We start from the raw sequence: 12,509 nt of genomic DNA, 5'->3' as shown, positions 1-12,509 counted from the left end.
CACTGAGCCGCTAGGAGCGTTTTCTAGACAGAGACCCTGAAGAAGCTGGCTCTGTGTTCTAGAAAGCGGACAGAAGGACTACAACATCGTCTATGCAGGAGGGAGAGGACAGGGGCATCAGGAGGTGAGAGACTGTTCCCAAGAGGAAGGGATCTCGGTGAGGCAGCCCAGCCCACCCCCTCTCTGTCCCCCTAGGCTGCAGCGTCCTCAGTCATCCCCATGCCCAGCTCGCACAGCCCGCCAGGCTCGCTCAGAGTGGCCGCACCCCTGGAAGACATCTCCTCGTAGAGCTGGTGCTCAAACTTCAGCTGGCAGCACAGTCACTCGGCAGGCTTAGGAAAAGAGAGATCTGGGGTCAGGGGTGGGACCAGAGGATTTGCGTTTCTAAGTTCCCAGATTCATGCTGCTGCTGTTGCTCTCAGATCACACTTTGAGAACCACTGACTAAATAAACTATCTGTGCATTGCTTGGTTTGGATTAAAACCTTGTTATCACATACTCTGCTGGCTTTGCTAAAGCAACCCTCGCTGTCGTTTTCACTCAGTCTCCCAATCACATTCGGAATGACCACTGCAGCAGTGCTGTCAGCCTCTGCTTGAATATCCCCAAGGACAGGGAGCTCGCCACCTCATACACTTCCAAGTCCATTTTTAACTCTTAATTTTCCAAAGTCCTTTGTCACATTGAGTCTAAATCTGTGCTCACTCAACGTCTGTACCTCATGAGCAAATCATATTGAAGTCAATCCCTCTGGGGAGGAAGATGTACGATTTTCCCAAAGAGAAGAGTAAGAATGCACTTGGCTAGTTTGAAACTAACTTCATGTAGAATGATTGTTTTAAAAAGGCTTTATGAAGCAAACATTGCCATTTTAGAAAACAACGTATCACCTCTGTGTCCTGTGCTGACGAACTCAGCAGGTTTTCAGTGAAGCATTTCATCAAGCAGACACAGTGTCCTTCCAGATGTCAACTAGTCAGGAGGCCACACTGGCCGCTGGCGGGCAAGCCTTGAGCCCTCAGGAAGATAACTGGGCAGGATGGGGAGCTGGCAGCGGATCTCGAAACATGGTGGGCGATTCATATGATGAAACAGTTACTGGCCACTGGGTCTCAGTCACCAGCCCACCCTGAGCTCTGTGCCTATATTACTTGCATCCTGCACTATAACCCTGGGATGTGGAGACCAGGGTCCTGAGCTTCAGGTACCACCAGCTTCCAATCCCCACAGCTCCTCACTGAATCACTGTAAAGCCAAACCCAAACGTCACATCGCTTCATCTGATAAGGATTTCAGTACCTTTAGAATGAAGACTTTTTAAAAAATACAACAAAATACCAGTATCATTAGCAATATATTCCTTCATGTAAGCAAATATGAAATCATGTTTGTACACAAATATGGAATCAATGTTCAAACGTCCCTGTCTCACAAGTTTTGTTGTGGTTTTGTTTTTTCACAGTCTGATGGTTTGAATCAGGACCCACATCAAGTCTTACAGTGTTTATTTAACCTGTCTCTTCATTTCCTCGGAGGAGCACAGGTTCCTCCTCTTCTTGCAGTGTATTGGAAAACAACTGGGGTTCTTTTTACCCAGTAGAATTTCCCTGTTCTGATTTTGCTGACCCCTCTGGAAAGATTTTTCAGATCACTCTGGCCCCGTATTTCCTGTAAGCTGTGGGTGGGTCTGGGCTTGTGTGATTCTGGTTTGATTTCTGGTAGGGACTCGGCCAAGAGGCGGCCTGTCCTTCACGTGAGGTCCACGTGACCCCAGCAGCTTCCTTTTTGTGAACAAGGAGGTTACAGAAGGTCACAGCCTAGAGCCAGCTGTTCAGTTACTAGTGGTCTGAAACATGGCCTGTTCTAACGCTATCACTTTCTCAACATTTGTTAGCGGAATTCCTCACCAAATTAAACTTCCTCCCTTCATCTATTTTTAACTCTGAGGTACAGTTCGTACAAGAAAAGAAGGTCAAATGCTTCATTGCTTCTCTCATCCAATTTCACAAGTTGGTCCCCTAACATCCCACCACGGGTAACTAACAAAGTTTTGTTGCTTGTTTAAGTAAGTGTTTTTTAAAGTCTGTTGTGTAGGTCAGAAAATGATGTCTCAAAGTCACAAAGCTAACAGCTGTTACAACGCCGATTTGGGAAATGTCTGCACTCGGAGGATCGCTCCAGACCCAGTTCCGGAGACGGGCCCCTGTGTCCCAACGTTCCTTGGGTCCCAGGAGAGGGCCGGGGAGGAGGGCCCTAGGGCATATAGAACTTGGAGAAGAATCTGACTCCACACCCCTGGGCTCCCAAAATGACAGCCAGGGTCACTCGCCCCCCTGCCATTGCTCCCGGGCAGAGACTTCAACTCGGGCGAGTTTGCCGCTGTGTGCATTTTTTAAGGAGTACTCCTCTTGCAGGTAAAAATACACTCAGGTAATTCAAGTGCTAGGCAATATGACGCTTCTCCTTCATCCCAATCCGGGGCATTAAAAAAATAAGCAGTTGTTTTTCCCCTTCAATAGTTACTGCTATTTCCACCACTGATCACACAGAACCATCGTCTTCAAGCATCCCTCCCACACTTAAAACCTGTGACTGCGGCGGAACCGGTGTCATAAAAGAAAAGAAACAACACTCAACCTGCGTTTTCTTATCCACTGCAGACTTCCAGCCCTCGGACCTGGGGACACCCCAGTCATTCCTTGAAAACATTTCCCAAGGCCCTTCCCTGTGAAGGAGCTGTCACGCTGGAAGCTGCAGGCCCTGGCGAGCTGACCGCTGTCACCCCAGAGCGCTGGGCGCGGGGGCCCAGGAGGATGGACCTGGATGATGGGCAACCCGAGCCAGAGTGGTGGCGATGCCACGCCGTGTGTGCCACACCTGGCGGCGGATGTGCAGGGGATGCCGACGTCTGACACAAGGACGGGAACAGACACGGGGAAGCAATCGCCGGAGTGACCGTCTGCAGCCGGGGTGGGTTTTAATCTTTAGCCGGGCTCCGTGCTGCCCTGGATGCAAGCTGACCCTGAGTTCACGTGTCCCCTACAGCCTTCTCGTCACACCTGCAGGCGGGCCTGGCGGCCAGCAACACGTAGCCACCAGCTTTCACACCCCAGCTACAAAGGGGGTGGCTTATGGTGGGGGGTTTTCTTAATTTGCAGAGGGTTGTCCCTCCTTCTCAGAAGGTCCCTGAACTGAAACTTAAGGAAAGGCTCCTGATGGCCGACCTGGAGTTCCCACTAAGGAATTGCAAATGCTGGGCCTCTTCACCGGGCCACCTTCCCAGAAATCCTGACAATTCCACCGGCAAAGGGGAACAAAGCCAGGGGCCTGGATGTTATTTCAGGTGAGGGAGGGAACGGTGAAATCAAAGCTAGTGTAGACCCAGGTTTGGCCTGGGGTAAGGAAAGGCTGGAGGCAAGTACCTCCTTCCTGGAAATCTACGAGAACCCACACCCAGCTGTGGGGATGGCCCAGGGCGCGTTTAGGAGAGGTGCTGAGGGCAGCTGCAGCCAGAGACCGGGCAAAGGTCAGGGCCCCCTTCCCGGAACGCGAACTGGCTGAGCCCTGACCAGCCTGGCCTGGGTCCTGCTGATTCCTGGAAGGAATGGAAGGGGGTCTTCCCATTCCCACTGTGGCCTCGCCCTGACTTAATGCCAGTCCAGCGCCCCAACCTTCACAAAGGACCCTGAACTGAGGAAAGTACAACAAATGAGCAATTGAGAAAGGAAGTAACGAAGTCATCAACCCAGCCCAGGAGCCCGGCCTGCTCTGAGATGCCCTGGAGGGGCTGGCGGGCATCTGGATCACCAGCGCGCCGGAACCTCAGAAACAGGGAGCCCCCGGGCCGCCTCTCAACTCAACCCAACTGTGTTCAGCTTTTCCTCAACACTCCCCACTCTTCCCCCAAGTTGTAAATCCCCGGGCACTCCTGTCCATCCGTACTTGCTGAACACACAGCAGCAGCCAGCGTGTGCCCCCACTCGGGTGCAGGAGCTGCGGAAATAGGGCGTGAGGCTGTCCGCGAGCACACACAGAGCCTCCAGCAGCACCGCAGGGCTAGAACACCCTGCCTCTCCAGCGGAGATGGTGCCACAGCTCTGGCCTCACACCTGTCCCTCCATTTCGAGTGCTTGGGCGTGCCCCAGCCCCCCGAGTCCAGGTGTGCTTGTCATGCTTCTCCCCTCCTAACTGAGCCTTTCAGTCTCCACAGGCCCCTTCAGTGATCCTCCATGGGGCTCCTCAGATGACCCATCCCTGTGTAGACAGGTTACTTGGAGCACAGCTATCAGATGACTTAGTTTCAAGGTTAAACTCCGGGAATGCAGCATCGTTTATACTTTTATCTCTGGGTCTCACCCGGCTTTTACCAAAAACATAGATGTTAAGTTTGGTTCTCTTGACCGAGTGGAAGACTTGGACTCTGATCCAACAGGATTCTTGAGACTTTTTCTCTACTTCCTAAAGATCAGAGAGATTAAAAAGCAAAGGAAATTTGCACGTCTCTGTTGGCCTGAAACAAGTTAATATCACTGTGATTCTGGTCAAATATGTTCTGAGATATACAGCCTCTGAAGGGGCAGCTGTGCGTCCCAACGTGTGTGTGCGTGCACACGCGTACATGTGTTTGTGACTTTCAGAAAACAGCATCTATCTATCGCTCAGCTAAGACTCTGCTGTGGTAGGCAGATCCATGTCTACGCTTCTGAAGGTTTACTATTGGGGTGGAAACAACCTATAAGCAGGAATAACCAGCATCCAGTCTAATACCTGCACTTATGACGAGGACATGAAATTCGTACAGAGAGCCTGCTGTGGAAAGGAGCCAGCAGGAGGGACCAAGCTTCCAGGAGCTGCAGTAACACTTCTTTACAAATCAATATCTGACAGATAGAAACCTTGAAATGTGTAGTTGTTACCAAATTGCAATAAAATAAAGGGAATGTCATCAGAGTAGATTCCTTTCCCTCTATCTCAAACTTCCAATTATCCAATTTGGTAGGCATTCTTTCTGAAAGAATTCAATCCTTTTGAGAGACACTGTCATGCAGCCACTGGTGGGAAATGTGACACTGACAGCACATGCGCATGGGCATGTGTCCTCAACAGTCACGCTGCCCTCGTGTTAACCTCATCGTTCATCACCACTTCCTCTGACTTTGTGAGTTTAAGCAAACAACATTGAACAAAGTCCCAACACACACACACACACATACACACACACACACACACGCACTGGCACATACATACACGCCAATACAAAGGTGTAGCTGTCAGAACCCAGGTTGGAACCTCCAGCCTCAGACAGTGTAATCTGATTCCTAAGGTCACCTTTGACAGAAACCACCCATTGCCTTCACTTTAATTAAACAAGGAGAAATAAAGCCATCTGAGTTCAGTAAACAGCTGACTCAAATTTCAGAAGCTATTCTTAGACAACCTCTTCTCCAGTGGGAGAGACCACAATGGCCCAGCAAAACAATGGGTGTGTGCCTGCCAGCTGCCAGGTGAGGGCCTGCACCTGCGTCCTCGGTGGAGGCCGGCACTGCCCTAACCGCCTCCCGCACGTCGCCCCGAGAGGCCGAAAGGCAGACACACGGCCTCTTTCAAGGACCGCGGCTGCTCTGAAGAGAATGCACCTCTCAGACGCAAAGCAGCGCGGGGCTTCCGTAGGGCTGGATGCTCTGGGGAGGTGGCTGTGTGCTGCCCGTGGGTGCGACTCATACACGTGGACTCACAGTGTCCCAGAGAAAGCTGCACTGGCACCTGGGAAAGAGTTTCCGTTGGTGCCCTGATATGAATCCACTCCCTTGGGTAGCAGTGGAAAGGCAAAGATAAAATGGAAAAACAAACAACACTGCCCCGACGTCAAAAAAAAGCTGTCAGGCCAAGTACAGAGCTCTACGAGGCCTGTGTTGTGGAAAGATACTGCAATCAGTCCACCGACCACCAGCTGCAGGCTCTCACGCCACCTACAGCCTGACCACAGGCTCTTTTCCATGGGCTTACTGAGTTCCTCTAAGCCTCCAAATGAGGGATGGCAAGAATCAAGGTCTCAGAAGTGCCCGTGCAGGGGCCATCACCCTCCCGCAGCAGAGGGCACGCTCTGGAACCGATCAAACTGGTTCTCTCCCAGCAGACGGCAAGAGAACAACCATCAAAAGCAAAACACAAACAGCAAAGGCTGCGGGAACTGAGACCTGTTATCGCCCTCTTGAATTCACCAAACAACAAATAAGGCTCTTCCCCGCTCACTGTGTACTTTCCTCGTGCCAGAGCCGGAGTTAAGAATCTTCACACGTCATTTCATCCCATCCTTATCAGCGAGCTGCGAGGAAGGGGGTCGTATCCCCACTGTACCGAACAGGGAAGTGGAGCCCAGAAGCAAGAGGGCTCAGTTCAAGGTCACTCCGCTCTCCTGTTGTCACAGCCCGCGTGGGACCCCGACCTGACTCTAGCCCCACATAATCGCTGCTATATTCTGTGCTCTACGTGCATGTGAACATGTCTGTAGATCTAGAGAAACATCTAGAACATACACATGACTCAGTCTTACAGAGCCTGACCACCTCTCCCATCACTAATGATCATGGTTACCTAGAAAAACCGTGATGCATCCACTGTACAGCCCAGAAGACCACGTTCTGTGCAAGTCCCACAGGTATGACCCAAACAGGCAATAAAGTATTGGGTCCCCTTGCCTGTTTCTAAACGCCATGCCAATGGGTACGGCCACATAATGCCAACGGGTTTGATAAGCTGCCCTTCAAAGCTTGTATCCGATGTCCCTCTAAAACAATAATTCATCTCGATCTGGGCACAGGCTGGAGCATTTCTGTGCAGCTGTGGTTCAGCACCTTTCCCAGACGCAGTCAACACCCTGCATAACTTCCCACGTGGCACTTTCTCCACTGAGTTGCCTTTTCCCTCCTTGCCGATAAGGCACATGCCAATAATGTGGTTTCCTTTTTACACTGGCTTCCAGGAATCTCGGAGGCCTGTTTGCACGTTTCATCCGCTCAGTTAACATTTACAAAGGGAGGTTTGCCTCCCAGACCTTTTTCTCAGCCCCGCTGCCTGCCATTTTTAGTCGAACTTCACACCCACTTTTTAAGGCATCGCAATAAAACAGAGGATCTGCTACCAGAAAAGGCCCAGGAAAACAAGCATGGGGCAAACATCCAAGGGTTCAGAGCATGACAACCACATGAAGATTCCTTGATTCCTGCGTCCCCAACACCCCAGGTGGTCAGGGAGGCGCCTTGCCCGGCAAAGACTCTCACAGAGCATAGCTTTAGCAGGTGCAGGGCACCCGTGCCATCAGAGGCACAGAAAGCAGGAAGGTGGGCGAAATCCCCACCAGGACTTTGGATTCTGCATACGGCGCAACCGGGGCCAAGGGCAAGGTGCCGCGTCCAGCCTGGGAAGCACAGAGGACGCACCTAGTAGATATCCTGGAGAAGGCGCCGGGGCACACCTGTCTCCTCTCCTCACAGGTGAGGCTGGGAAAGGCACACACTCACCGCACAGTGAGTCACTTCCAGTTTGCAATAAGAGGGCTGTCGGCATCCTGTTGTCCTGAAAGTGCGCTGCGCCAGGTGTCCCGCAAGCTGCTGCTAAGTCATTAACACCAGGCTCAACCCCCTCCAAGGGTCGGTAAGGAGGTGGGGGGCAAAGAAAACACCCAGCGGCACAATGACATTCAAGGAACATATCCAGTTAAAGAGCAGACAAGAATAAAGATCTGCCAAAGTGAAAGTGTTATCACGGAGTTTACCTTCAATCTGATAGAAAGCAGGCATCGGTCAGAGCCTCTGCTCCAAAGCCACTGCATCGTGCCCTCCACGGACACCCTGGACACAAGTGCTTTGCCCACATCTCTATCACTAAGAAAATGAACGAGGGGCATCTTTGCACTACAGCAGGGGAAACTCGGGCTCAGGGAAATGAATCCCTGAAGTAATTATCACTGATGGGAAAGGTAGTTCTTACAAAGGAGTGTATGATTCACTCATCTTAAGGAAAGTGTGCAAACAGCTACTGCAAGGTGGTCCAGGGTCCCTACAGAGCTCTGTGAACAAAAGCTACGGCTCAAACAGAGGGAGAGGATCCTGGAGGGGTCGGGAGACTCCCCAAAGAGGGCACGGCAGGAAGGGCCCCAAGGAAATGCCAGGGACTTACCTGTTCCAGGTGGACTTGAGCACAGCGGGGACTCACCACCTAAAGGGAGAAGAAATACGGTAAACAGGTGGGTTCTCTCAAGAAAAATAAACGCAGCATCGTGATCAAGCGAGGCTCCCAAACCTGAAACTACCTCTGACCACATCCACACAAAGTTTCGCATCTCGAGACAAAAAAGACCTAGCGTTTACAGAGTCCAGATTTTTGTTCACTTTTGTAAAGTCCGCATGCTTTTCAGAGAATGTCATGAAAACCATGGAGCCTCTCCCCAAGAGAAATGTCCATCGCTCATAAATACAGGACTTCCTCTTTAATGTGGAAGACGGAGCAGACTCCCAGGCTGGGAACTTCTGACCAGGGTGAGCCTCTCCTCACCAGGTAGCAGGGGGAACGGGGGCCAGGAGAGGGAGCTGGGGGCTCTGCCTGGGGGGGTCTTCCAGCTGCCCCAGGACCTCACAAACACGCTCAGGGCTCGCGTTCTCTACAAAACAGATTGCCTTTTCTAGAACTATTTCCACAAGCGGAACCAAAACCAGAGTCTAAATGTGGACATTTCACTCTAGGCTGGAGCTTAGAGATTAGACAGTGGGGAGGAGTCCCTTGGACTCCACCCCGGGCCCCTGCAGACGTAAGCATGTTAAGAAAGACACACAGGCCAATGTGATGAGGCCACAGCTGCAATCACGTCAGAAGAAACACAGTTACAGGCACCTGGGACAACAGACCCAGTGGAGATAAAGACCCCAGCTCTGGAGACCCCGTCTTGGGTGGGACTTCCGCTCCACCACTTCCTCGCCATGGGCCCTTGGGCTGTAATCGCTCTGGGCCTTGGTTTCCCCATCGGAGAGCTGGAAGTTGTAAGAGCTTGTGGCGCTGAGAACAGGGGCTGACACAGGGCAGCTTCTCCTCCGGGGAACACGGTGCCCTCCCTGAGCAGAAAGTGCTGTTGGCAGGTGAGGGAATCAGACCTGCTTCCTGCAGTTCTGGAAGGCCACGATCCTGGCACCTCCAAGCAGGATTCAGCTGCCCATAGCTGCGTCCTGGCTCTCCTCCCTCCGGACCACGTGTAGCCCCATCCTCAAAGAGTTTTCTAAAAATGTGTAATGGCAGGAGAACGCCCAGGGATCTGACTAATTGTCCTCGTGGGTTGCAGTGGGCAGCAGTGCAACCTTGGTTCTTGCCATGGTAACTATTTACAGTCCTCAGCTTGTCTTACAAAGTTCCTTAAGGAGCGTGATACACACTCAGTCATTTGTCTGGGTCATATTATTACTCCACCAGGATTCTGACTCATGTTCTCTTCTGGGACAGGGGCCCTCTCTCCTGGCACCCCATCTTCTTCCCCCCTACCTAGCATACACTTAGCAGCCGCTCTCACTGTCCAGAATCGCTGAGCTCATAGCTGCTTCACTTTACACTGAGAATTCTTAGGAAGCAGGAACAATCTTTGGAAATAGAGGGAGCTACACACAGATGCACGTAGGATGGTGCTGGCAGTCAGACAAGGAGCCCCTGTGGTCATGGAGCACGGTGATTAATTTTACCCTGTGTACAGTCCTCACGTGGTGCAGGCTTGTGTCCTGGGGCTTCACTAAACGCTTGACACACTGGTGAGAAGTGTGCAAGCCACCAGAGCTCCTGCCTTTGACAAATCGTTATCTGTATTCCACGCAATGGAATACTAATCCAGCAATAGAAGGGAGTGAGCCGTCAGGCCATGAAACGATATGGAAGAAGCTTAAACACCTATTTGCGAAATGAAAGAAGCCAATCTGAAAAGGCGGCATACTGTATGATTCCAACTTTGTGACTTTCTGGAAAAGGCAAACTGTGGGGACAGTAAAAAGGTCAGTGGATGCCAGGTATCGGGAGAGGGATGAGATGGTGGCGCACGGAGAAGCCTTAGGGCAGAAAAACTGTTCTTTGTGGTGCTGTAATGGTGGGTGTGTGTCACTATACATTCATTCAAATCCTAGAATGTACAGCACCATGTAAATTATGGACTTTGGTTAATAATGTATCAATATTGGCTCATCAAGTATAACAAATGCACCACACGAATGCAGGATATTAAAAATAGGGGAAATTATGAGAGAGGAAAATGGGTATAGGTTAACTCTCTATACTACTTGTCTAATTTTTCTGTCCATCTGATACTGGCCTAAAAATTAAAGTCCGTTAATTATTTTTCATTTATTGTCTGGAAGATGTGCTTGTTAAGAGAACAAAAGCAGGGCTTCCCTGGTGGCGCAGCGGTTGGGAGCCCGCCTGCCGATGCAGGGGACGCGGGTTCGTGCCCCGGTCCGGGAAGCTCCCACATGCCGCGGAGCGGCTGGGCCCGTGAGCCATGGCCGCTGAGCCTGTGCGTCCGGAGCCTGTGCTCCGCAATGGGAGAGGCCACAACAGTGAGAGGCCCGCGTATCGCCAAAAAAAAAAAAAAGAGGGCAAAAGCAAAAGCCCTATGCAGTATCAGAAACTTGAGTTTTAAAAACAGCAACCACTAGGAAGACAGTCCAGAAGCCAGGCGTGTCCTGCACCTCCCGTGTCCCCTAGAGCCACATGAAGTGCAATGACACCGACCACCTGGCGTGGCGGCCCCAGAATGTCCTCCAGAAAACGAGAGAGCTCTGTGCTCTGGGGCTCTCCCAATCCCACCTCCCGGGACCACCACAATAAGCCCCATCTGTGGCTGACATCACTAGGCGCTGTGCAGTCCGCACCCCAATCTTCTCATTTATACTGAGTGCCTTCTCTTGCCAGGCGCTCGCTGGCCTTCACGGCAATACATCAGTACAAAAACGGACAAGTCCTCAGGAAGGGGACACTGGCTAACACAAACTGCATAAACTGTACTCTTCATTGGGAAGTGAGCTGTGGCGTGGGGTGCGGTAAGCGGGGCTCCCCAGTTCAGGGGAGCAAATGTCAAGCAGCAATTCTCTGCATTCCTGCCAGAAAAGAGCCTCTGGTCCAGGGAACCGATTACAAGCCCTACTGTCTTGTTTTTACACGCTGCTGTGAAATGCAGACAGCAAATGTCTGAGGAAGGACTTTGAGTTAGAATGAACTTGCAAATGAAAATGCATAAGAAGTACCAACTCAGAGAAAAAGGGATGGTGGGGGGTGGCGGGGGGAAGCAACCTGTCCGTACAGAGAACACTAATGTTTACATCAAGAACTGCAAACACCCACTTTAGTAAAGATCGTCATCAAGTGGACACACGGACACGTGTCCCTTCAAACCAAAATCCCAGGATGGGAACTACGTGAAAACAGATGAGATTCTTCACGTACATTTCCTATTTCCTCCCTTCAAATAAGAAAGAGGGAAGCAGCTGACCACGGTCTGGCAGAACCACGGAGCAATCGTGGTCAGGACACAGCACGTTCTCACGTGGACCACCCTGCTCGGCATCAGAGAACGTAAGCACCGTGCAGCCTGGCCAGAGGGAGAGGAGCGCACGGCTTCTCCGGAGGGGCTACATCCAGTGCTGGAGCCCACGTGGCTGCAGGCGCTCCGCCGCCCCTCGGCTCTGCAGCCCCTGCCTGCTTTCCCCCTCGGGGGCTGCGCGTCCTCGGGATGGAGGTACCAGGTAACCATGCCGAGGGCTGCTGTCCCGGGTTCAGGTCGGGCCAGCGAGGGCGGTGCAGGCTCACCTGCTTTCTCTCCCCATCTCCAGGGCGTCCTCTGATCGCATCCCTCACAGGACCGTCTGGGTCTTCTATTTTCGTTTGACAAAAGGAAAGACAGGGGCTCTGGGTCATTTGCGGGTGGCCTTGGTCATCCTCAGCGTGAAGGAGCTGGTGCCGCCTTAGCATTCGGCCTCTGCAGGGCCAGTCCCATCTCACTGATGGAGCTGAAAACCGAGCAGGCCCACAACTCCCTGAGGGCATGGCCAGCGCGTTTTTTCAGAGGGATCTGGTAGTGCCCCCCCTCGCCGAGCCCCTTGCCTGCTCTGTGAGGTGTCCTGAGCCAGTGGCAGCGGAACGGGGCTGCGTCACCTCCGGCAGGGCAACCCCCCGGGGATGCCTGCAGCTCAGTCACAACTGGGCCAGGGCACCCGCAGGTCCTTCTCCCCAGCCCCGCACAACCCGGGTAGCTGGTGAGCGTCCCGTCAGTGCCCCGGGGCGCTGAGTCCCAAAGAGGTCGGGCCACGGATCCTTCCAGGGAGGAGACGCGGTGGCCACAGAGGTCAAACTCCACATTCCTCTCCTGATACAAACGGATCCCCTTTCTCACCGGAAGGAGCCCGGGAGCGGGGGGGGGACACAGGATGTGGGAGGGACAGGGCAGGAGGCAGAGCCAGTGCCCACTAGTGACTAAGGTGGCCCC

General features: G+C 52.4%; 1 protein-coding gene across 2 annotated transcripts in view; it reads right to left on the bottom strand.

Annotated features, from left to right (window-relative positions):
• The window catches only part of TNS3 (tensin 3), a 224,120-nt gene that overhangs the window by 144,403 nt on the left and 67,208 nt on the right, over positions 1–12,509 (bottom strand). For both annotated transcript variants that reach the window (XM_082846490.1, XM_082846491.1), the window contains one exon: positions 8,180–8,218. The gene's annotated coding sequence lies outside the window, so the exon portion shown is untranslated. The remainder of the gene's footprint in view (positions 1–8,179; positions 8,219–12,509) is intronic.

This window comes from Leucopleurus acutus, assembly GCF_964270905.1.
Source record: "Leucopleurus acutus genome assembly, chromosome: 9".
In the NCBI taxonomy this organism is placed as follows: Eukaryota; Metazoa; Chordata; class Mammalia; order Artiodactyla; family Delphinidae; genus Leucopleurus; species Leucopleurus acutus.
Note: the sequence above shows the minus strand (reverse complement) of the source record. Positions and strands in the feature narration are given on the sequence as shown.